At 47.6% G+C, this 26650-nt stretch overlaps 1 protein-coding gene across 2 annotated transcripts in view; it reads right to left on the reverse strand.

Annotated features, from left to right (window-relative positions):
* Positions 1-26650, reverse strand: part of Ldlrad3 (low density lipoprotein receptor class A domain containing 3) — a 244878-nt gene that overhangs the window by 181481 nt on the left and 36747 nt on the right.

Genomic DNA, 26650 nt, shown 5'->3' on the forward strand with positions numbered 1-26650 from the left:
AGTAGACTGAAGACAAGACTCATCCAAGGTCATACAGCTAGAAAGGGTCAGATAGTTAACACTTCAGTCCTGCAGCCAGGAATCTGGCTAAAGTTATTAGACAGGTGCCTATCTAAAACAGAGAACAGTAGCTCATAAATCTTTCACTGATGGAATTTTTTAGAATCTGCAAAATCATTGAGTAATTTTCTGTATCCCAGGTCTACCATAGAGAAGAGTGGGTTTCTTTCTAGGGTAGGGGGTAATGAACTTCTTGTGTAACAGAAAATCAATGTTTATAATGGTCTGCCTTTTGCATCTTTCTAACGATTTAAGCCTGTGGATCAGGAAGTGTCAGACAGCAGGTAATGGGCATGTGCGACCACTTACCAACCTGCACCTGTGCCATCTGTCCACCCCATCACATTACCTCACGAGAAAGAGGCTGCTACTTACCTAACGGTTCCGTGGCCCCAGAGAACCTCAACTCTTCTGCTGCCCTGTGTCTGAACAACAGTCAAGTGCCAGGCATCCATAGACACCCCGCAAATGGCTGCTGACCACAGTACGGGGACAGAAGAACCTGCTGACTCCTATAGACATTTACTTCTAGCTCTGACATAAATTCATCTGAACTGCCTTGAACTTCAATTTTGCTTTGCCATTCATAATACAGTGGATCAATCATGTTGGACCTGCAGAATGAAGCTTTTCCAAATTCCCAGGAAGAGAGGCACAGAGCGGAAGAGCTTGAACCCATTTCCAATTGTTCTCTTTTCCTGCTTACCCAAGTCCTCACCAAGGGTGGGCTGCACAGAGGATACAAGAGAGCCCGGGGCAATGTGCCCACCCCCAAGGGCAGTGTGCCCCGCCCCCAACCTTTTGCTTAGCCAGCTTTCAGCAGCAGCAACAGAAGGAAGGAGGGGATCAATGAAGCTGAGCTGAAGGTCAGGAGAGGGGGCAGTTTTCTGACCACCTTCATCAGGCTTGTGATAAGCGAGGCTTATGATAAAGCTAATCACCCCTTCGCTCAGGTTCAGAAGCAGACGGAGGTCAAGAGGAAGGACTGTGTTTCAGCCCTTAGTTTATCCCCATGCACCCAGAGATCGGGTGCAGCCACCTCTACAGTCTCTGAGATCCATCCTACAACAGACTATCTGCTCACACTACCCCTCCCCCTGCACCCTCCCAAACCGCAGGCAAGGCTGGAACATAACGGTGCCAGCCAGGGAATGAGCCAGGAAAGCAAAATGACCTTCATTCTGGCCCCAAAGCACATCTTGATGAGGAAGGATTTCTCAACTAAGACTCAAAACAAGCACAGGCCAGAAAGGAAAAGGCAGGTGAATACAAGTGCATTAGAATGTGAAGTTCCAGGTCACTGGGTAAATTCTATAAACATGCTTCAGATACCCCATCCACTGGGAGGAGATACGAAGTGTGGCTATGTAGAATTCTCTTGCAAAACTGCCTGAGAGAACACAAAAGATGGGGTGATGGGGACAGGGCTAGACAAAGTGTCCACAGCAGTGCTCCTACTGGGTGCTGATTAACTGTAATCACAGAGTGACTAATGGAACATGGACGATCCCAGCCACAACCATCAGGCTTGCGGACAATCTAGAGCCTGGCACTCTCGAGTGGCAAGAAGTGGAACACCAGGAACCCAGGCGTGCGGATTCTGAAGAGCGCCCAGTGGCAACTGGCAAGATCCTAGATGGTCCCCCTAGGCTGCAGACAAGTATGACAGGGAACCAACCGGGTGACACAAGAGACACCAAACTCCAGCTAGGGTGATAGCTAATGAGTACAAAACTATCCTGTATCCCCGATGACCTGAGTCCAATCCCTGGAAACTACATTTACATATAAACAAACAAACAAACAAACAGGATAAAAGCCAGATGCAGTGATTGCCACGAACAGAAAAGACTGGAAGCTCACACAGGTAGCAGAGAACACAAGGAACCCTTGATTAAACTGAGGCGGAAGGGCAGCATCTACTCCAAAATAGATGTTCTTCACACATGTGCTTGTTCAAGCTCTGCTCTGCTTTGTCTGTCTGCCTCTCTGTCTGTCTGTCTGTCTGTCTCTCTCTCTCTCTCTCTCTCTCTCTCTCTCTCTCTCTCACACACACACACACACACACACACACACACACACAAAAAACACTAGATGCTCATCAGAGGGAGAACAGAGAAAAGCACACGCCCTTTCCACAGTGCACAGGCACCCAGGGCTTTCATGGAATGAACTGGGGTGAAGTGAATTTGCATGGATAAATCAGAGAAACTTAACAGGAAGTGAAATAGCAAACTGCAGAACACTGCCCATACTAAGCCAGAAAGGGGCACTTTTAGGGGACAAGGGTGGGAAGGATGACTACCCTGGTCAAGGTCATGGTCACCTCTGGCAGGCAGGGTCGGGGCACAGGTGGACTTCCAGAGCAAGCTGTTTTTCTTAAAACAATCTGAAACAAGGGGAGCGGGTGGTAATCAAATGGCCTGCTAGTTGGTTTTTCTTGGTAACTTTCTGAATAACATTTCCTGAATAAAATTAATTATAAAGAATGAAGGCTACACTAATATTTGAGAAAACCTACACAAGATGAATTGTACCTCTGCTCATGATACTCTACACTTCAAAACCCCCTCAACTGGAAAGGAATGCAAGATGAGAGGGACAAGTGTCACTGGAGGGGACAGCGCAAATGTGAGGACGCCCATCTCGGCTTTGCTCTGTTATGAATTCTTTTCATTTTCTGAAAGGCAGCAACAGTTGCGGGGTAGCCAATCCTGGAGGAAAAGCTAAGTGTATCCCACCAGACAGATTTACCCACCCACACATTAAGCCATGGCATTCCAAAGACAAAACTAACCAAGCCATGTCAGAGGCTTTCAATCTGAGTGGCCTAAGTCAACACAGTCTTTCTTAAACCCCTTTGCCTCCCCATCCCTCAGCTCAGGTGAAAGAGGCCAGGGGGGTGGTAGGGCAACAGAAGCTGCCATCTGCTAAATAGAGCTCCCAGGCTTTTGCCACTACGGAGCACTGAAAAGGTGGCCTGGGAGGAGGGGCAGCAAGGAGAAGTCTGCCTTCATGCCTTGCCCTCCAGCCCCAGCCCCCCTTCCCCACCCCCAGTCCTCCTTCCCCACCCCCAGCTCCCCTTCCCCACCCCCAGCCCCCCTTCCCCACCCCCGCCCTTTCTACTCTAGGAACCACCAGACTCAGGTTTAAAGATATATCGAAGTATAGATAGCTATGTGAGTTCGGACAAGTGAATTACCTTCTCTGAGCCTCAATAATCCACCTCTCTGGCAGAATGCTAGATGGGTAAACAGAACATAAGCAGACAATCAAGAATGCACAACAGCAGGTGTCGAGTTTGTTACCCCTTTCCTGCAGTTCATTCTGACTCTCCCCATGATCATCTAGACACTCAGGAGTTTCCTAAGAAACCAAGAGCCCTCTGGCTTGGGAGACGGCTCCATAGGCAAAGAGCATTCAGTGAAGACATGAGGACCAAAGTTCAACTTTTGAGAACCCATATAATATGCATATGTAATTTCAGTGTTCCCACAGCAAGATGGGAGGCAGAAACAGGAGAATCTCTGGGAGCTAAAAGGCCAGCTAGCCTTGTTAAGCAGAAGTAAAATATCCCCAGCCATCTTGAGCCAAACTACAACATGACAATTGTTCCAAAGAGTCTGCGATTGCTTCTCTATAGCAAGCCTTAGTTTCCCCGTGTATAAAGCAAGGCACTGGAAGACCATGTCTGAGCCATGTCTACCCTTACTGCAGTCCCTCTTTGTTTTTGTGGATGTGTACCCAACACTGGGCGAATGCACACCATCTCCTTATCCCAGATGTATTATCTAGCATTTAAAAGTAACTTCAGAATCCTTCCTCCTATCTAACACAGAGCAACTGAGAACCAGCCTGCTGAAATGCAGGCTGACACCAACCAAAAACAACAGGTTCCCGGCTGTAGGGGAGACCTAGTCCTGGCCTCCGCTGTCAAGGGATGACAGGTCCTATGTATCCCTGCAGGCAGAGACAATATATCCAGAGGGCCACAGGTCAGACCTGCCTCCCATTCCCTACTGGTCCAAGGGCCTCTCCAGTTCCCCCCTTCCATCAAGTCTCAGTAAATGAACAATTGTTTGGCTTATCACCGCCTATTAGGAGAGGAACTCTGCCAGGGGGAGAAGAAAAAAGCCACCCTGTTACAGCCAAGCGAGGGTAGAATGCCTATTAACCAATGTGTCTTCTTAAATATTCTTAAGTAGCTTAATCCATTAAACCAGTCCATCCTGCTTCTACAGTCTGCTCACGGGCGGGCAGGCACCCTCCCTTCCCACTGAGCTGACAACGGGCCCTCCATCATGAGGAATTAACTGAGCGAATGCTGTTGGGACATTCTGAGAGCGGTAAGGGCTAAGCAGTACTTACTGTGGGAGTCCTCAAGGACTGCAGCTCTCAGAGCAATTTACCTGTACAAGAGATATGTCAGACCAGATGAATCAGGGAGCTGAACCCCTCGGAGGAGCCTGTTTGGGCTTTTCAGACTGGAAGGTGGGTTACAGCCACCCTGAAAACAAAGTTTAAAGTTAAGGCTGCAGGAAAGTCTGTAACCCCACAGAGAGCTTGAGGTAGAGAGCAGCCTGGGTTCCACAGTGAGCCTTATCTTAAAAGAGAGGGGGGAGAGGGGGAGGGGAAGAGGGGGAGGGAGGGCGAAGGAAAGAAGGGTGGAGGGAAGGAGGGAGGGAGGGAAAGAGAAGGAGGGAGGAAGGAGGGAGGGGGAGGGAAGGGGAGGGAAGGAGGGAGGGAGGGAAGTCAAAAGGAAAGAAAACTAAGAGTACAGAGTTCTTTACCACCTAGACACATGAATGCCCACAAGCCCTAAACGCCAATACCATTCCATCCAATCTCAGGGAACTGCTTTGACACCAAGCCTCAGTCTACCCATTTACAAAAGGGAAACAGACCAAAACTTGAACCTAACAAGCTCCTCGAGTAATAAAGGAAACAATTAAACTTGCAGGTTTTCATCCATTTTATGACAACACACAGATAGAGGCCATAAGATTAACCACTGCTCACTTCTTAAAGGTATTATTATTCACTATTAAAGAGTTATATTCTATAACAACTAGGTGTCATGTAGATACATAATATGTCATTTCCCAAGGCACACCGCTATAATGTAGCTACATGATTAGTAATTAGAAGACGGGTGATCTGAACTGCACAAGGCTTCACCCCACACTGAATACAATAGAATCATTCTAGGTGAGATGAGAGAGCGGGAGAAGGGAGCTGTTCATTAAGAAATGATTTTTCAATAAATTCAATAGCATGCCCCACTGTGTAGCTCCTGGTCTCTGGCTACTGCATTGATCTCTGCTAATGGGGACAGTTCAGAATGAAGGTGCTGGCAAGACGTCAAAAGGCTTGGTGAACACTGAGCCCATGATTCACTTCCAAGAAGAATGCCATCCTACAGGTCCCTCTCTCTTTGGTCCCCAGCATTAGCTGGTTTTGGCCCTCAACCATCCTCACAGCGACTGAGCCTAACCGTTATTGTATCGCTCTTGAGGCAGAGTCTCACCACATGGCCCAAGATGGCTTCAAACCTCAATCCTCCTGCCTCTCAGCAGGCATGCAGGAATTACAGATGTGAGTCACATGCCTGCTTGATCTATGTGCAAAGTTCTGCTGCACTGGGTCACCGGGATGAGCCCTTCCTTCTAGGGTTACACCACTAGCCTCCAGTATACCTCCTGTTCCAAAGACTCCCTCATATGCCTTTGGAAATAGCTTCTTCCACCCACCCCTCAACAGTTTCGGGGTTCTACTTCCTTTGGCACAATCTACAGATGGCTTCCCTGAATAAGCCACCATGCCCTCTCTTGGGTTTGACCTTCAAAGCTAAACCCCAATTTGGTACCTCAACCTCTGGCTAAGTCGTTCTGACAACTCCATCCTGTACCCAAGCTTCACGGTTCCATCCCTTAGCACCAAACATATTTCCTTCCCAGCATCTGTTTACCATATCTAAAAAGAACCCTAGTTTTCTCTAAGGTTGCTCCTTCCACCCAACCTCAAGGGGTCAGCTGGTGGCGTCTCTACGTCCCTTCTCTCTGCCCTTGCCTCCCACGGCCCTAGAATAAACCCTCCCTCATTACCTGCAATCTCCCAGCATTTTCCTGCCTATTCTGGTTTGAACCCTGGAACAAGCCTCACCACTTCACCCCAGGTTTGCAACAGTCCCGTAGTCCCATCCCCTGAAGGGTAAGGTTGGGAGACTCCGGGGTCAGTGCAGGATCTCCTTGTGTGTTGCAGGTGGCCCACCTCTCCAAAGACTCCTTCCCTCATCTCCCAGGCCAGTTTGCACACCCGCCCAGTCCTCCCAAGTTAAGCGAGCCTCTGCCACTTCGCATACCATAATGTTCTGTTGTTCAGCTGCCCACTCAGTACCACAAGCAGCCTCAATACAACAGAAAGGCCTGTGTCCTAATGTAACCCTGGGCCCAGACTGAAAACATAAAGGAGTTGAGGATGGGGGAGAGGGACAGATGAGTGTGAGGGTGGGTGGGTGGAAATACCGCCAGTTGCTTCCATGCACTATATTATAAAAAGCATGCCACCAAACATCTTGTGGAGTATTCCCACAACTTAGGCCGATTTCCACATTTGTACGTAGTTTAACATTTATGGAACTCAAAAAAATCCTTCATGCTTAGATATTATAATAACTTGATCCGAACTTGCTTACTAAGAAAAAAATCATATTATTATTCTATCTCCTGAGAAGTTCATGGATCCTGAGATTTTCTACAAAACAGGCTCCACCTTGGGATTAGCTCAAGTGCAAGCTAATAATTCTTCAAGGCTCAAAGTCAAAGATCAGAGGCAGCCCAACATTAGCAGGTGAGAGCTTGCCTCCAGAGCTCCTGGCACAAAGACAGAGAGAATGATGTGGGCTGTCAGTATTACCTGACACCGATATCCGAGAGCAAATTCAACCTTCTGGGAACGCCCATCTCCACAAAGCCAGCTCACAAGTAAGGTCAGCTCCTCGTGCTTGGGAGACAAGCCAGGCCCACACATGTCCAAGCAATGACACAACTCTGAGAGACAGCCCTGTGCTTCCATGAGCCTTGGATTGTGACAACCCCTCAGCTAAGTCTACAGGCCCATCCATAGAGAGGCCAATCCCCTGTTGCCATGGGAAAGCCCCAACCATAGCACCCTATCCTTGGTCTCTATTTGTTTCTCTCTGTATCTAGGGAGTAGTGACAGCTGCAGCCCAGTGTCATTTGGGGTTGGGACTATTATCCAGAGCAAAACAGCAAGCCTTTGCACTACTGAAGGTGATGAGGGTGGCCTGGCAGAAATGAAGGTGTGGAATCGAGAGCTGGCCTTTGTCATCGAATGCTATAGACTGGGTTCCCAGCATCCCTTGCATCCACTTAACAAGGAAGGAGCTCAGGCTGTTTTCTCAGTAGGGAAGGTGGCAGCTGTTCACAAGCTCTGGACGTGACAAGTACTGGCTCCATGGGAACTTGCCAAGAGAGTTAAGGGAGCAGGATGACATGACGGAAGCCAACAGAATCAGGAAGCACACTGATGCAGAGCCACGTGCAGCCTGAGTACTTCTCCCCACCTCCTTCCTCCAGTCAGCGTGCCACAGTGCTAACCACATGAAGGACCATGGTTTTTAAGGGACTGGGTCTTACTGCCCCCTCTCAGTAATCAGCTCCAGCAGGCTCCCGCCCCAGCCTGGCACAGCTCACTTCCCACCTCACATCACGATCCACTCCGTGCTTGCAGCTGATAATGCATTTACAGAGCTGGGGCTCTGCAGCCAAAAGGAAAAATTTCACCTAATTAAATAAAAACAAAGCAGAAAACCAAAGCCTTCAACTAGTGCCAGAAATAAGGGCAACTTGATCTTTTATAGAACTTTCAAGGCAGGAATGCCAACGATTTTTTTTCTAAAGGCATCTTTAAAAACAGTCCTCCGTGTCTCTAACTAGTCCCTTAAAGCATCAATAATCAAACTGCAAACGAACCAGAAGAAAATGCGAAAGGGGAATGAGTGACGAAAGCACTGATGGGAGACGACTTACAGCAAATGAGAAGGCAGAGGCCTGGGGAGGTTGCTCAGTGGCAGTGTGCTGGCCAGGTAAGCGTGAGGACCCAGTCTGGGTCCCCAGAACCTAGGTAAGCTCCACAGGGACACAAGGCCTTTCTGCAACTCCCATCTCAGAAAGCAGAGACAAGGGAGTCTGCAGAGCAAGCTGGCTTGCAAGACTCGCCATAACGGGCTGGAGAGATGGCTCAGCGGTTAAGAGCACTGACTGCTCTTCCAGAGGTCCTGAGTTCAGTTCCCAGCACCCACATGGTGACTCACAACCATCTGTAATGGGATCCAATGCCCTCTTCTGGTGTGTCTGAAGACAGCTACAGTGTACTCACACACATGAAATAAATAAACCTTTAAAAAAAAAAAGACTCACCATAACAGAGAGTTCTGTGTTTCACCGAGAGACTCAACTTTAATATACAGCAGAGGAGCAGTGAAGATAATTCCTGACATTAACCTTGGGCCTCTACTTGTATGTGTACATGTGCACACACATGCACACAAGCACCCACACACATGGGCAAGGTGGAGCCAGGAGGACAAAGAACCACACTCTCACATAACAGTTAAACAGAGCCAAGTAAAAGTGTCACTCTTTAAACAAAGTAATGATCTGTATAACCCAAGGATCAACATGGGTGTGAGGAACCTGGTTTCGGTATACGCTTGCTGGGAATAGGACTGATTGACTGGTCAAGCTTCCTGGGCCACAAGACAAATGAACAGGATCCAACAGCATCCACGAAGTTTGTCTCCCTCCCCTTCCAACACCTAGACATCTCTCCCTGGGGACACATTTGTGTAGACAGAAACACGTGGAAGATGGTGTTTGCTTCTTTTTTCTCACAGCGTTATTTGTGAAAATCAAAACGTGTTTCTTTACCATGATAAGGGTGATGAATAGTCAATCACAACCAGTACTAACACGGGACAGCCTTTAGAAAGAACCTGGAAATCTGAACACATCGATGTGGGACAATGGCTATAACAGGGTCAGAGAGGAGAAAGCAATTTGCAAGACAGTATGTTTAGCATAGGCCCAGTTTGGTAGTGTCTAAAAATGTGTTTTAACTCAGATGTAGCTTGACTGACACTTAGAACATCAAGATCTAGAACAATGACTGTGGAGACGTCCCTGAGGGCCTTGGGATGTGCGAAGATCCTCCTCAGGCATCCAGCTTTCAAAAGTGATTCCTTAGCTCATCGACATAGGAAAGATGTCTGGAGGACAAATAAGAGTGATCAAGATGGTCAAGAAGAGGCAGAACATCGTGGTTCATAGCAAAGCTAGGCAAGGGTATTGAGACACAAAGTCAAAGGGAAAAGGTCACCCAATTTATCAAATTACAAATATTAAATATTAAAACAACAACAACAAAAAACCCTAAACAATTCTTAAAATTTGAGAAACTCAGGAAGTTGGGAGAAGCGATTTGCCATCGCTCCAGAATTCACAATCCCGATACTGACTTACCCTACCAAGGGAAAAGTAGGGAACTGTTTGAGGGAAGCTATGGGTGGATCTTCCTTAGTCAGGCATGAAAGGGAGAGCTCATGAATCCCCATTGGCCTTAGGTGCCCCAACCCCTTGCCAGCTCCACCCCTAACAAGAGCCCCACCCCTTGGTGCCTGAGGTGCCAGCAGAGGTGAGGCAGTGAGAAGGGAGCACAGGAACTGTGAGTCTGATTAAAGCTTATAAATTTAATCTGTCCTGTGTGGGGAATGCAGAATGTCTCTCCAAGCCTTCCTGGCACTCTGTGTAAGCCCACAATTATAGCCTGCTCTGGACTCCTGTTTCCAGGGTACTGGGTCTTCCAGGTGGCCTCAGGCCATGATTCCTGCTGGAAGACAGAAGAGCTCATTCAAGGGCGCCTGAAGCAAGGGTGCCAGAGACTGGAGCCCAAGGCTGCTGAGGTGTGTGCTTGCCAAGACGGGTTGTCCTCGAAACCCAAGTGGGTGGACGGTCATCCCACAATTGGCCTTCTGGAGATGGGGGTGGAGATGAGAGCCTTCTAACGTGGAGTGAAAAGAGATATTCTTGCCTACTCAGCAGCAGACAAAAATGATCTGTGGTGTTGGAAGTTGGAACAGTCATAGGGTGCAAGCATGGTATGGGGCTCCTTGGGGTGTTAGGGTGTTGGGTGCTCTATTTCTTGATCTGAGCCCTGGCCACCGGGTGTGTTTACTTTTTGAAAATGTACAGAGCTCTGCAACTGTGCACAGCCAATGTAGGCCACGTTTCTAAAACAATATTTACTTGAGAAGAAATAAATAAATAAAGGAACACATTGACCAGCACAGCTGACTCTCAGAGAAGGTCTCCTTCACTCCCAGTTGACAGCCTCCTTCCTTACATCTACAGCCTGAGCCACTAACAGTCCACAGTCCAAGTCACACCATGTCACATGCCACAGCTCATGATGTGTGGAGCTGGTGGGAATGGGCAGCTCTTAGAGAGGAATGGCACGTCCAGGATTTATTTTTAATCGATTTGCTCATTTTTCCTAACACTCAAAGCAGTCTGACTCTGAACACCAAAACAGCATCAGCCACACCCTGATAAACCCCAAGCATGCCGACGTCTCAAGCCTGGCTCAAGGCCCCAATTCCACTAAAGCAAACTGAACCAAACTGCAGAGGACATTCAGAAAGGTCAAGGGTGGGTGTGTCCATTTCATTCCAAACGAATCCAAGTCACAGGTGGGGATGCCACTCTTAGAGGTGAGCTCCATCTCCAGTTACAGTCGAGCTCAGTGCTCAAGCCCTTTTAGGGTGATGCTTGGTTATTCTAAATCTTACAGAGACTACATTGAACTTTCCATGGGGTAAATTTGGAAGTTCTCCTGTTACATAAAGATTTTTGTTGTTGTTGTCTTTGGCAAACATGCATACGCCAAAAGAAAAAAGAAAAAGCGAGGTTTATAGAGAACTACACAGAAAAGCACCCTGGGATGGTTTACAGTCAATGAACCCACAGATTGGGCAAACGATCCCTGATTCTGCCTGAGGCCCAGTCAGAAGTCTAATAAGGCTCTGCTCATTCTCTCTTGTCACAAAATCTCCTACAAAAAGGCAATGTCAAGCTGCCACTGCTGCCCAGAGGCTCAACGAAAGAAACTTCAACTGCAGGCAGCTGAGCCCAGCTAGGCAGCCAGGCTTCCAGATCAATGGCACCTGTGTCAAAGGAGGGACGAGATGAAGAAGGCTACCCATGCAAAAGAGCCGTGTGGCACCCTAAAGATACCACTCGCTTCCCCACCCTCTGCTGCTCTGGACACACAGAGGCCATCACTGATTTGCCGTGATGATGTCACAGCGTCCCGTTAAAGACAGAATGGGTGTGTAACACTACTCCTCATTAATCAGCAGAGAAGCCCCTGTCCTTACCCTAAGGGATGGATTCCAGAAGCCCTAGAAAGGAGTTGTAACCACAGACAGTAACAAACCCTAACACAAGCCCTGCAGTACCACAGCAGCATGTCCAGTAACCCCGACGTGCTGTGGCACACGTCTTTAATCCAGCCTGTGGGAAGCAGAAGTGGACAGAGCTCTAAGAGATCAAAGCCAGGCTAGTCTAACATAGAAAGTTCCAGGCCAGCAATGGCCACATAATGAAGCCCTGTGTGAAACAAACAGAAAACCCAGAAGGCTGGCTGCTGCGATATGAGCAGGCAGATAGGACTCTCAGCATGGATCCTGCTGGAAATTAGACATGATAGTCTACATTGGATTTCAAACTGGGCACAGCTCGGGAGGGGCACACGCAGAGGACTTTCTATCACCTTCTGAATTGTCTAGAAGATTCTCAGTTGTTGTGAACTCTCTCCCCAGGTATTGTCTCAACCAAGGGAGACTGCTGCTCACCCCACCAGTGCGTAGAGCAGCTTTGTCCCAGGCTATCTCGTCCCCCTTGAACCAATTCATCTGTCCCCACAAATCATGTATCAATTCCCTAAAATTCCCTGTGCCCCAGAGAAGGGTCTTCGCTCCCTACTATATGTTAAACAGTTGATATCTACTAAGGCGGGACGGATTTCATCATGCTATGCAAAATAACGTGCCACTCAGACTCAGGAACTGTTTGCTTCAGGAATTTTCTGTGTGACTTTCTCAGACTTCAGTTGACTGTAGGTAGCAGAAAGTAAATTTGTGGATAAAGGGAACTGGTCCATAGACCTCCCTCTCTCTCCCTCTCTCCCTCTGTCTCTACCCTTTCCCCCTTTCACATCAGCTTCTATGTTCCCACAAAACAAACAGCCTCTGTTCAAATTTCAGCCCAGAGCCACTCAATCTCCACCCACCTCCCCCACCCTAGTAAAAATCCCAACCTGGGTAAACATGGAAAGGCCACTCAAAGCTCAGCTTCCGCCAGCAGGGAGGTGGCAAGGTGTGGGTGGGAAAAGCACCTCAGGCCACACTCCTCCAGCCCGAATCCCAGGGCATAGTCCAGTCCAGCAGCAAGACTCAGGTCCGCCAAGCACACCAGGAGAGCCTTAAGGGAGAAGGTGCCAGCGACAGGCTTTTCAACTGTCTTCAATGAAGGTGTGATGCCCCACCTCCACCCCACTTTGGCCACTCTCTCCTGCAATGCCCCTCTGTACTAGACTACTCCAAACTGTGGGGCAAGCCTTCAGGCTACACCATCAGTCCCTCAGCTACTCCTGAACAGAAGGAAAAGGGGAATAGAGTTTGTAAAACATCACAGGAAGGCAGACATCCCACATCTCATAGCCGCTCCCATTAATGAGCTGCTGAGAGGCACGAGGCCTGTTTACCAGGAAGGAGTACAGAACAATTTGCTTTCACCAAACTTCCACTATGAATCAGGCTCACTACTATAAGGACAAGATAAGAAAACTGGGAAACATTGAGAAAATTCTACTCTTCAGAATTTCTTCCACAAATAAATAAGAACATTGTTTTTCTCTTCAATAAGACCTGGCATAATCATCTTTGGATAAGATGATTTATACATAATTTATACATAATGGATTTTCTCTTTTTTTTAATTTTTCAAAACTAGCCAGTAACTTCAGAGCCACAGTGGAAAGATTAGAACGCAAACATTGCCTGAGCTCCCCCTCCTGTGCCTGCAAGCACCGGGGCTTTGTTTTCTTTCTAATTTTTTTCAACCCAGCTTTTGCTTTGTTTTTAGCTTCAAGATCCCCAGAGGTTCGCATCCTGAAGTGAAGACGTATTGCTAAGGGTTGCTAACCTATAACATCTTTAGAACAGAGACTGAAAGCAATCTAGGTTGACTAATTAAAATCAATAGTAAGGGCCATGTTCAAGGGCACTGCTAACAAAAGGGCATTATTAAACATTTCTAATTAAAAACAACTGTGCATAATGCCCGAGTTCTTGTGCCACAGCTAGGTAGGCAGGCTGGCTGTGATACCTTATATAAGGACGCCAGGGATACGCCATCACTCAAGGTTCCACAAGAAGCACACCGATGGGACCAGCCTCTTGAGGCACCGTGGGTGACCCTCTAAGTCACTGGCTCTGTTTTAGAGTACATATTCATTCAATGAACTCACTCATTACACCCTACCAAGGGATTTTCTGGAAATCTAGTGCCCTGAGGCTTCAGAGAACCCAAGAGAAATCACAAGGAAAACCTGACCAGAAGAGTCCCAAGCGTTCGTGAGCATCGGAAGGCCTGAATGAAAAGAGAAACGGGAAGTATCAGAATGACTAAGGAGGAGACATTTATTCCAGGGGGGGCTGGCACTGAATGCTTCGTGCAATAGTTTGCAACCCACCTGACTTTGTAGGTTGGGTAAAACAGACATCTTATTCTGGAGGAACAACTGAGGGAAGTAGAGACGTGACAGCAAATGGCTGAATGGCCCTGAGGAGGGCGAGCAGCCTGGGGACACCAAATGAGCAACCCTGGTGTAGACCGGCTTGGCTGTCCCAGAGAGAGACTCAGAAGCACACTGAAGGAAGCTACTAAAAACTGTTAGCCATCTATCTGAAATCAAAGAGTTTGGCCTTACTTAATCACCCCAACATAAACTTCTCGTCTAACAAGAAATATTATGAAAGGCTGATCAAACTTAAAAATAAACGAATATATTTAGTCTCCCTCACTATTTATTGAAGGCAGAGACAACAGTCATCAATCTTGGCCTTTGGGACTCAGCAGATGGCATTCTTGGCACCGGACCCACTTTCCCAGTTGTGTTCTGCTCAAACTAGTGCTGCCCTGTCTGCTTTGCTTCGGCACCGCTGAAGGGGCAAGCAATCCCAAGTGCCACCAGTGGTTCAAGGGGCTACCCCAAGCTTCAGAGTTTAACAGCCATAGAACCAAATGCCAGCACTAGAGTGGAAGACATCCTCTCCTCTCCTGTGCAGAGAAGGTGCAAGGCCTGAGCACGCTGCTCGAACGAGCTTCAGAGCAGTTTCCTCAGAACTCTTAAAGCCCAGAAGAAAACACGAAGCAAGGGGCAGAATTGAGTTTAGTAAGCGGCTTCGTACGCAAAGCTGAGGAACTCCTGACAGGCACTTCTGGAAAATAAGTGGTTGGATCTTAAGACAAAGAAAATAATCTTTTTGAATACTATGTTTCCTTGTGTCCTTTTCTACAGTAATAATCCCCGGTGGTGGTGGTGTAACTCTTGATAAGGCAAAGTGACCTGTAGCATTTTTGGCATGGATTGAATGTCTCAAACTTTTTTTAAAATCAATTATAGAACAGTGTTTGCTTATCAGCCGCACTAGCCCAATTTATGAGACATAGCGTGGGTGACGGTGAGAGTGGACAGGCCCATTCATGCCTAAGGAGTTTGATTTCATTTAATGCCATTCAACATAAACCTTTGGAAAGGGTCACTCCTCCCCCCATCCGTGTGTGTGTGTGTGTGTGTGTGTGTGTGTGTGTGTGTGTGCGCGCGCGCGCTTGCCATTACACATCCATGTGAAGGCCAGAGGTAGTATAGGGCCTGATATCTTCCTAGGTTGCTCTCTCTTCATCTTACTTTTGAAACGGAGTTCCTCCCTGAACCTCGCACACACAGTACAGCTAGTCTGGCAGGCCCGCAAGCCCCCAATGTCCACATATCTCCCCCTACCCTACTGTTGCTCCTACTTGTCTGGTGGATGTAGACTCAGACCCTGGTGGTTTTGTTTGTGTTGTTTTCCTAAGTTTTCTTCTCAGACAGTGGGGGGTGGGGAGGCAGATAATATCCACTGTTTCACCCACTGAAGGAAAAAGGAAGCTAAGAGTACATTCAATTCAAGAAAACAGAAACACCGTATATATTATTTTCATAACCAAAATTTCGAGAGAAGGCTCTAATCTCCACTGGGGTAACACCACTATTAACATATGTCTTGGTTTTGTTGTTGTTGTTGTCCTAAGTAAGTCCTCAGAGGAAATCCAAGCCCAAGCTGGAAAACCCATAAGGAAAGCGGGGCAGTCCTGCTCCCTCAGACTGCACAGCTTCCTGCAGCAGAGCAGCAAACAGGAACGTAGTCACTGTCTGAAAAACAAAGACCTCGGTTCTCTTAAATATGTGTTTAATATTCAGTCCGTCAAACATAGGCCTTTCCCAGTTGCCATCACCAGCCCATAAATATTTAGTAGGGGAGATGCAGACACACATGCGCAGAGAAAATACCCCTTCTTCCCCAAGCCTCAGCTAACCATGGACTTGGACACGAATCCGAAAAGCCACATTCGCAACAGGAGCATTTGAGGCTGCACTCGATATCCCCTGGGAGAAAGGCTCCCCCGACCCAGATTCCAAAGCCTTCCTTATATTCCCACCTCTAGAGAAGCATCCCCAGCATCTTAGAAAACCCTGAGGTAAGGATGGCTGAGACTTTTACATGCCACTCCCATCAATAGCCTGGTGGGGCTTGAATCCATGTTTCCCAGCCTCAAATGTATTTTCAAAGAAACCAGGACTCCTGGTTTGTTTACCCATTCCACTCCTGGCTGATGTAGCCAAGGTGTGTCTGTAATTAATGAATATGCTGTCTTCCACAAATGTAAACGGCATTCCTGAAAAGAGCCATTTACTGCGTGTCCTCTGGGTGCCAGGCACCTTTACAGACACCTCATACTCATAACCAGTCCAATCCAGATAGCATTACCTCCATTTCACACGTGAGGGAAAGACACAAGGTCAGTAAAGTAGTCAACCCAAGGTTATTCGCATGAAGCTGAATCTTCAGCGCCAGGGCTAACCAGGCCTAACCTCATTTCATCTTCCACAGGATTCTTGTGTCGGGCGACCCCAACCAGCCCATCCCCACCTATGTTTTGTTTGCGCTTTTGTTTTGAAACAGGGTCTTGCGATGTAACCCTGTGTAGCCTGGAACTCGAAACCCTCTTGCCTCAGCCTCTAGAACAGGTAAGAACTGCCATGACCTAGCTCACAACTTCTTCCCAGTACCCGGCAGAACCAGAGGGCCACACTTAAGCCTGCAATGATTCTTCCACAGGAGTCTCCAACCAAGAAAGTTTACAAGGACGCTGCAGAACTCCCTGGTCTGTAGATGCTGTGAACTGACTTCCAGTTTTAAAAACTAACAGGCCTCTCCCCAAAGCCAGTGATGAGGACCGATGCAGCTCATAAAATATTCCACTAAACCATTTCTGTTCAATTAGCTCCATGTGCTTCTTTCCCGGAGGCTGTCTGCGGGGAGACAAGGTACAAACCCTTTCTCAAGCCGAAGGTCCCTTTATACTCAGGAAAGCTTCAGGACCCATGCCTTCTAGTCTTCCCCTTCTCCTTCTAGTCTTCCCTTCCTCGACCTCATCAGCTCTCAACTCTGCACAAAGGAAACAAGATTAACCAGCCTTCCTACCAGAGGGCCATCTCAGATGGGCCCCAGGGAGCCACTTCTCATTTACTTAAGTGATTGAAATCTCCTCTCTCCCAGTTACTCAACCCTGCAACACCAGCCAGCAGATATAATTGCGAAGCAGGTAAGTTCCTCTCACTGCTCACTGCTCGACAGATTCAGTGCCAGCGAACGTTGCAAATTACAGGGTATAAATTTAGCAGGGTGGGTCTTGACACACATTCCTGCAAATTACATGTTCCCGCACTAGTAGAAAGTGCGTTAATTACTTTGGGTGTATGCACGACTTCCATTTACTCAGGGGCTTTCTGGAGAGCATCAAGCAACTTGGAGTAATCTACAAAGATTAAAGCATAAATAAATAATGCCTGCTGAGTGGGTGGGTCTTCCCAGAGCTCTTGGAATTAGAATTGTTAACTTTCTCTCCAGGGATTGGAAGAGTTGGAGAAGCCCGCTGTGTGTGGCTGAAGACAGAATGACCTAAATCAAGTCCTATTGTGGGATGGGTACAGCATTCAACTAGGGATGGCAGAAACATAAGAAACTTCTTTCCTGCTAAGCTGAAAGATTTGCTTCCTACACAGGAATGGGGTGTTGCCAGCTGGGGCAAAGCAGAAGTGAGAACGGGATGACTGGGATCAGGGGAGATTTAACCCAACAGCCTAGCACTGTCCACATGCTGGGTGCTAGGCTAAGTACACAGTACACAGGCTTCACCAATATCTTCACGGATTCCACCTTATGAGGAAGGAAGGAAACAGTGCCAAGCTAACCCAGGAGGAAACAAAAGCTAAATAACTCACCCAAGGCCATATAACCTGAGAACCATGAAAGCCAGGTTCTGTGCGGCAAGCAGCATCAAGTATCCAGAGGGGAGGCTGGCCCCAGATGCCCCCAAAGGTAGGAGGGGCAGAAAACACCAGGGCATTCAGCAGCTCACCGTGTCTGTTCTGGGCACACAGCTGAGGACCGTCACCAAGGATACCCACTTAACATGCAGAACAACTCTGGAAGCATCTTATAACCCTGGTTGTACCCATCAGGAAACCACAGTGAGAAGAGTCAGCTTCCTCCAACCAGAGAATAGCAGGTCCAACGCATTATCCCATTTACACATGCCTCCAAAGCTCTCAGCTCTTTTCCCTAATCTGCGAGTTCCCCGCTATGTGATTTAGGGGGAAATAAAAGGATTAAACAAAACCAACTGCCAGGGTCAGATGTGAATTACCAAGGGAGTGAATTATCAGATCCCTGCCTCCTATTTGTAGCAGGATGGGGAGAGAGAAGGCCATTACTGGGTCTCGTCTAGAGTGGACACGGGGAGTGTTTAAATTGCGTTTCCATTTCACTTTCTACTTTGTTGGAATTATCACTATCAGTAGCTGTGATGTAATAACCATAACCAGGGGTCCTACCCTCTGTAGCCAAAGGGAAGCTATAGGATGATACATTTCAGGAGCATGACCCCAGAAAATAGGGACAATGACACTGAGGACAAGCCATTTTCTCCAAGAAGCAGTATGTGGCAAGAATCTCTGAAATATGACCATCGCGTTCACATGTTCATACTCTCCTGCCTCCTCCTCCTTCTCCCTTTCTCCTCTCCTTCCCACCCCTCCATCTCTCCCCTCCTTCCTCTCCCTTTCTCCTCTCCTTCCCACCCCTCCCATCTCTCCCCTCCTTCCTCTCCCTTTCTCCTCTCCTTCCCACCCCTCTATCTCTCCCCTCCTTCCTCTCCCTTTCTCCTCTCCTTCCCACCCCTCTATCTCTCCCCTCCTTCCTCTCCCTTTCTCCTCCCCTTCCCACCCCTCCCATCTCTCCCCTCCTCCTTCTCCCTTTCTCCTCTCCTTCCCACCCCTCCATCTCTCCCCTCCTCCTTCTCCCTTTCTCCTCCCCTTCCCACCCCTCCATCTCTCCCCTCCTCCTTCTCCCTTTCTCCTCCCCTTCCCACCCCTCCATCTCTCCCCTCCTCCTTCTCCCTTTCTCCTCTCCTTCCCACCCCTCCATCTCTCCCCTCCTCCTTCTCCCTTTCTTCTCCCCTTCCCACCCCTCCATCTCTCCCCTCCTTCCTCTCTCCTCTTCCTCCCTCTCCCTTCCATCTTCCCTTTTCTCTCTTCCTTCCCTTTGTATCTCTCCCCCTACCTCTTTGCCTTCTTCTGTCCCCTCTCTTCCTCTCCAACCTACCCCCCACCTTTCGGAAGACCCACCCCCCTGTGAATGAAGGAGCCTGGACTTCAGCAGGAAATCGAAGCCGAGCTGGCACAGGTGGCATGGAAGGAGCAGAAACCGATCCCTACTGCCATAGCAGCCTGCATGCTGCCCACTTCAACAGAAACCGATCCCTACTGCCATAGCAGCCTGCATGCTGCCCACTCCAACAGAAACCGATCCCTACTGCCATAGCAGCCTGCATGCTGCCCACTCCAACAGAAACCAATCCCTACTGCCATATCAGCCTGCATGCTGCCCACTCCAACAGAAACAAGGAGTCAGAAGCGCAGCTGACCAGTCCCAGAAGGGGACTCACACCTAGGAGACGCCACATACACCAGCCCAGGCCACTCAGACGGGGCGTGGCTATTCAGAATGATCAGTCACCAGTAGGTGACCCTCTTGGTACATCAGATACTGATAGGGTATTTCCTCTTTGTAATCATAATTTGATGGATTAATTACACTTGGAACTCTTGAGCACTCGGGGTTACAACCTCAATCCTGACTTCAGGAAATTGCACATTCTTTGTCTTCATTGGAATTGGGTATGGTTTTACCTAAGGAAAACGTGATGGTCAGCCAACAGAGCAACCGCTCCACAGCAGAAAACTAATAAATGAAGCTGGCACTGTTGTAAGGCAAGTCATCCTTAATAAATCTGTGGCGTGCCTACAAACTGTGACACAAGTGCCACCTTACTATTTATGTGGTCCCTAACTCTGATCTACTAGAAAGTTGGAAACAGTGGGTTAGATGAGCTCTCGGGGGCTCTGGCCAGGCCTAAGCAAGCCAGGGCGAGAATCAATTTGAAGCAGTTTGTCTATCTATCTTTTTTTCTTTCTGTCATATTTTAAATTTACTTAGTGTGTGTGTGTGTGTGTGTGTGTGTGTGTGTGTGTGTGTGTGTGTGTGTACATGGTACAGGTGCTTGTGCACATGGAAGTTAAAGGACAATCTCTAGAGCTGTATCTCAAAAAAAGTGTTACCTGCCCTTGTTGGCCCGTGGCTCACTCATTAAGCTACCTGGCCAGTAAGTCCTAGGGATCTGTCTGTCTGTCTGTACATCCTTGCACTAGGAGTTACCATGTCTGGCTTTTTACATGGATTCTTGAAATCAAACTGTAATTCTTTTGCTTACAGGGCAAGCCCTTTAACAAAGGAGCATCTCTCTGGGGCCTATTCATCTGAATTTCTGACCTTTCAATACATTCTCTGTTCTGTCCTAAAGCAGGGAAGATAGCAATGGGCTCCTCCCCAGTGCAGAGCCACAAGAGAGGCTGATAAAGATCCAATGAGACCCTAGAGAGAGAGAGGAAAACCACCCAGTGGAGATCATGCGGGCCACAGGGACTTCTAAAAGATCTCCTGTGCCCCTCTTGGGGTGGGACAGCAACAGCCACAGAATCATGGAGTAGTGACTCCCCTTCAGACACCGAAGGGACCACACAGATAGATGCACAGGAAGAGACGGCAGAAACAGTGCTCCCAGGACTCCGGTCCGGGCTGAGCGTGTGTCTGTTCAGAGCCACTTGGGGCAGAAATGGATGTAGCTTCTGCAATCCCTTTGACTCTGAAGAAATGCCTGAAGTGCCCACCAGCTAGAGTTACAAATATGCTACCAAGACACCGCTCACAAAAACGAAAACTTAGAAATAAAAGCCCAGTTTTGGGGAATGAGTAAATGAATTCTAGAACGTCAGCTGGACTGAATTCAATATGGCCATTAAAGTAGATTTGGATGAATTGGCAAAGTGCCCCCCACCCCAGAAAGAAGGGGAGGCCCACTCTGGAGACTCACTGTACTGTGTAGCAGGAAAACTGAACCAGTATTAGAATAGAGCTCCTGGTTGGAAGACAACTGGAAAACCAATTATCTTCACAATGGAGACTGTAGAAAAGAAACCTGAGAATTACACTGGCTAAGATGACTGGGAAAATTCATTCTCTCTCTCTCTCTCTCTCTCTCTCTCTCTCTCTCTCTGTGTGTGTGTGTGTGTGTGTGTGTGTGTGTGTGTGTGTGTGTAATGTGTGTATGCACGTGCATGCCTTAAAAATAGCTGGAGATGCAATTTAGAGCTCTGTGCCAACGACAGAAGGACCCTACTATTGAGCCACATCCCCAGTTAGACGTGTTTTCAAAAATAGGAGTGCTTGCTCTAGTAAACTGGAAAATAGACATTAAAAGCTACACACACATTCATACATATATCAAACATGGCAAAAAGGACAGCCTGTCAAACTTTAACTGAGTGGTACAATTACTAGTGGTTTTTATTTTCTTTCCATCTAAATTTATTTTCTCCACAAACAACAAGGGTGTAAATAAATGTTATTCTTTTAGAATTTTAATGAAGCTGACAGCAATCACAGAACTGGCATACAGTAATTCAACACAGGCAGAGAGCTTGGAAGAGATCGTCTCCCCATTACTATATTAACCAAGCATTTGCTTAGAGAATTACCCAGTTATGCCTGTGTGGAGCTCACCGCTGAGAGAATTCCTCCCCAGGACCCTTCTGAACGTCATCCTCGCTTGACCGTTAGCCATATCACAGATATGTGCACGTGGACAGTCCAGACTTCTGCCCACTGGTGTTCAGGTCTGGGGAACACTAACTCCTCCCATCTTGCTCCAAGCTCCCTTCGACTCTAATCTGCTTTCAAGCCTCTTTCCAAATGGGGAGGGACCAGCTAGAACACTCAGTCCTCAAGCACTGGGCAAACTAGTTCCAGCACTTCAAAAGCCAACTCTCCCTTGGGCCTGACCAACCTAGTGCTAACAGCTGCAGGGGAGCATAGTCAGTTACACTGTGCCAGCTTCACAGAGGGCTTTGAGCCATTCCTTGTGTCAGCTCCTGTCCTCATTCACCCATCATCACAACAGATGACATCCTACAAGGTTCACTAAATCACTTCCACAACAAAGTGTCCCATCCTGCCCCTGAATCCAACCACTCTTCCATCACCTGCATTCCCAGCGCCCCTTAGGATGTGTGCTCAGTTTCAGGCAGGACTCAGGCAACTCACCTCACATCTCCACCCACAAAGACTGTAAGGAGTCTATGGACAGCAACAACCTGCCATCATCCTCTTGGCAATACCAAGCCCAGGCTTTACACACAGTAGGTACCAATCAATACTTTCTGACTGAATGAAATCAATGAGCTCCCTCAGTGCAGGTCCAGGCTGGCTTCATTTCCATCAGAAATGAAAGCTCCACTCAGTGTAGCGTGTAGAGTTGGTTCCCATTAAACGTGTGCTGAATGAAGGACTGTAGTGGGCTTACATGAGCAAATGCGTCAGCCTGAACAGCTCTCCCCACGCTGTACCAATGATCAAATTTCAAAGTGGAGGTGACCAGGCCAAAGGATAATTCATCCCCCTAAAGACACTAAGTGTCAGTTAAATTGCTGTATTTAATAGGCCCTGACTGGGCTGAGCCATTCCGAACAAAAGCAATAACTGCTCCAGTAATGAGTCTCCTTTAAATTTCTATGACTACTACTATATAGCGTCCAAAGACTCCTATAGCCACCAGACCAAAGCCCATTAGCTATTAGCTCACTTAAGAACCCCAGAGTCCTTCAGTCCCATCTCTGGCCTCCCTGGAGCCCCAAAAGGTCCTAGCCAAGGCTGATGGTCCTCAGAGGCTCATTCCAGGATTGCTGCTTGGCTTGCTGTTGCTGTTGTTGCTGCTGCTGCTGCTGCTGCTGCTGCTGCTGCTGCTGCTGCTGTTGTTGTTGTTTCACTGGGGCCTGATCACTAGGCTCTGAGTAATTACACACAGGTATGCATACAATCCTGATAAAAAGGGAATTCTCCATGTCTAAACGGAGACAGGGCCAAAGGCCTTATAATCAATCTGGTACTGGGCAACATATTCTATGCTCAGCTATACCTGATGCTCCAGGATTGTTCCGAAGTCTTTATCTGCTATGAGAGATTATATTCGCTGACATTGTGAATAAAAGGCAAGCACACACAGGAAGTATGTAACAGCAATCTGGACAGGCAGAACAGATGGAAAACATCTCTTTGGCCTCAGCTATTCCAGGTGAGGGAGTGTGGAAGGTGAAGGACGAGAGCTTGGGAACAATACACTGACATAGGCAAACACTGATCCAGGGTCCAGGTAACCAGATGAGCCAGCTTCCTTCAGGAAAAGCCCTTCGGATCCCAAATGGAAGCCCAGGTAGCAGCTCCCAGCACAGTCCACAATATTGTTGCAACCCTCTGGCTAGTGTCATAGATTTGTGATCCAGAAAATGGGAGTACATTTCTACCACCTAATCAGAAACATCCTTTTCGAGGATGTGATATTGATCAATTGCTGTCTGTATTGCTTTCAGCTGTCCATCTCTGCACAGGGCAAACACATGGCTGTTGTCATTTGACAGATGATGAAGTACGTGCTGGTGCTCCCACAGGTAAACAAGGAGCACGTAGGGGACCAAGGACTTCTGTCAGAGGTCAACAGTGGGTTAGGGGCTGTGCTGACATACTGGGAGTTTGAAGACGACAGCACACTTTGATTGAGCCTACCTCTTTTAATCAAATCAATATTGCTGTAGTCATTAAATATTTGTATTTGCTGCCTTTTTTCCTTCTGTGCACTCCTGACCAAGCACTTTCAATTAGTCAGATACAGAAGACATCTATCCTTCATTGGAGGAAGAGATCATTGCCCAACAGAAACCCAGCAGACTGACTGGGCTTTTCCTCTTAGTTCTAAAGGAGACCTTGCTGTGGGGCAGACCTGCAAAAGAAGCCTAGTCCTTCTCTCCCGACCCCACTTACAAAACCTCAGCTCAAACTCCTAACTAAGCAAAGGTGACTTGGGTCCATTATTATGGCTACATTCATAATGGAGTCAAGAACAAAAACACTGAATCTGTTGTGGGTCTCTCTTAGTACAAGAAATGCCCTTGCTAGACAAATAGTTATTCATAAAAATAACTAACAAGGCAGAGGGTTTTCCCAGATGCTAGGTGTGTCGGCTTTCTATTGCTGCTGTAATCTCATCTTACACTTCCACTGTCCATCACTGAGGGAAGGCAGGAACACAAGCAGGAACCTGGAGGCAGGAACTGAAGCAGAGGTCATGGAGGAGCAGTACTTACTGACTTGCTCCCGCTGGGAAAAACAGATCAGCTGTGCCATTTGGCCATGCAATGTCCTCTCAGACCCTAGAGGTAAGAGCTGAACCAGCTCCTAACTTCTAGATGCGAATTCTCTTCCTGTTCACACTGCACAAACATCTGGATAATCCAGAACCATTTATGGACCTCACTTTCTCTGCCCCTCAAAAGCAGCTCCTGCCTCACCCCACCCCGCCCAAATCCTGTAAACAACTAAAATGCTCATCTTTGTATCTCTGTCCACAATTAACAGATACCAAACGGAGCTTCAGGCACATGCCTGTTGTCTCTCCTCACTCATTTCCCACACACACACTGCCTAGTTTTCCATCGCCCCACATACTAAATGTGATGTTCAATGGAAGAACTGGACACCTGTCATCTAAATAGCAGCCATCTAGGAATGTTGAATATCATTGCTATAAAATGCTGAGAAAACCGTATCTTTGCCTAAAAAATAAACAAATATATATGTTCTGTAAGTGAGGTGACATGCTGTGCTAAATGGAGCATGGTGCTCCATGCCAAGGGGACCCGTCCTTCCATGCCTGAAACGTCTTCCCTATCCACCTGGAGAAGGGGTCTGCAAGGAGGCTAGTCAGAACCAGTATCTTTGCTCTTCCTTCTGTGTGTGTGTGTGTGTGTGTGTGTGTGTGTGTGTGTATGTGTGTGTGCACGCACGTTCATTTATACAAATGTCTTGGTGGTCTTGAACTTGCCAAGAAGTCCTTGAAACCTGCCTGTCTCCCCTTCTCCAGGGCCAAGATCATAAATGCTCACTACCACTCTAGCTTTTTTATGTGGAACCTGAAAAATCAAATTCAGGTCCCTACTGACAAGCCATCTCCCCAGTCCTCACTGCCAGGACCTTTACTAACTCAACACTGTCCCAAACTTAGGAACCCCTAAGCTCCTGGGAGCACAGAGAAATGAGAATTGGAAAGTGCCATCTGCAGTCTCAACTAAAGCACTAATCAACTGAGTAGGCCTGCCATACTGATGCTCTGGGACTCAAGTTTTCATCTGTCAGAAGGTGAAAAATTTATAAAAATGTGGATTATGGATTCGATATGATGGGTCACATTCAGCAACATTTAAAGACATGGAGGGGAACAGATTAGAATAAATCTAAATATATTAGGAACAGAAAGTATCTTTTAATTCAGTTTTTATATAATATTCTAATCTGCAATTTAAATGTGACTTTTAAACAGATTTATTGAGATAAAATTCATACACTATTCAACTCCACAATGTACAGCAGACAACTCATGCAGCCATCACTACATGGCACTTCAGAGCGCTCCAAAAGCACAGAAGGAAACCGTACACCAGGTCAGCCACTCCCCACTTCCTGCCACAGCCCCACGTCCTCTAGGCAACCTCCTCCTGCTTTCTGTCTCAGTGAGTTTTCCTGTTCTGGATATCCCTGCAACAGCAGCACAGAAATGATAATCTTTTGCAACTGACTTCTTCCATTTAGCAATGGTAAGGACACCAGCCTCAACAGGTTTCCGTACTTTGCTTGGTTCTGTGGCTGAGCACCATTCCACTGTATGGATGTCCCGCACTGCATTTGTCCATTCATACAGCAACGGGCGCTTCCACTTTGGAGCAATGTGAATGCTGCTGCCATGAACCACTCATGTATGAGTTTCTGTGTGGATATTAAATGTGTACCTGTGGGCCACTGACAGAACATCTGAAGCCTGTGAGCCACAGCATCCCAAGGACTCACCAGACCACTGTATGCGAGCGAGCAAGCGTGTGTGCGAGCGTGGGTGCATGCGTGGGTGCATGTGCTAATTCTGTTGGTGGATTTCTGCTTTCTGAACATAATAAAGACCCTGAACTCATGCCTGGCTCTTGGCACAGGCTTATGGCACACGCCTTTAACACCAGCCCATGGGAGGTGGAGGCGAGCGCACCTCTATGTATTCAAGATACCTGGTCTACATACTGAGCTCCAGGTCCACAAAGTGACATAATAAGACCCTGTCTCAAAAGTAAACCAGCAGGCAGCAACAACAAAAGGCCTTGACCTTAAGCCCCTGCTCATGTTCACACGGCCCTAGGAACTGCTGTAGCTACAACAGCTTCTCTGGATGTCTAAGAATGGGAATTCCATAGAACTTCATCCTCTGGCATCTTCACTGACCAATGGACTTAGACTAGAGCAATTCCATGTCAAGAAGAGCTGTGGAACTCTCAAGGTACTAGGGTAAGGGCAATGACCCTGCTCCCATAACCAGGATGTAAATTTCTACACAAGGTTCAGACAAACGACACTTACAAACAGGCATATGGTCAGAGGTCTTCCTGCTGTGAACACGCGTGCACAAAACACACACAC

Source organism: Rattus norvegicus, chromosome 3, assembly GCF_021556685.1.
Source record: "Rattus norvegicus strain SHRSP/BbbUtx chromosome 3, alternate assembly SHRSP_T2T, whole genome shotgun sequence".
Classification (NCBI taxonomy): Eukaryota; Metazoa; Chordata; class Mammalia; order Rodentia; family Muridae; genus Rattus; species Rattus norvegicus.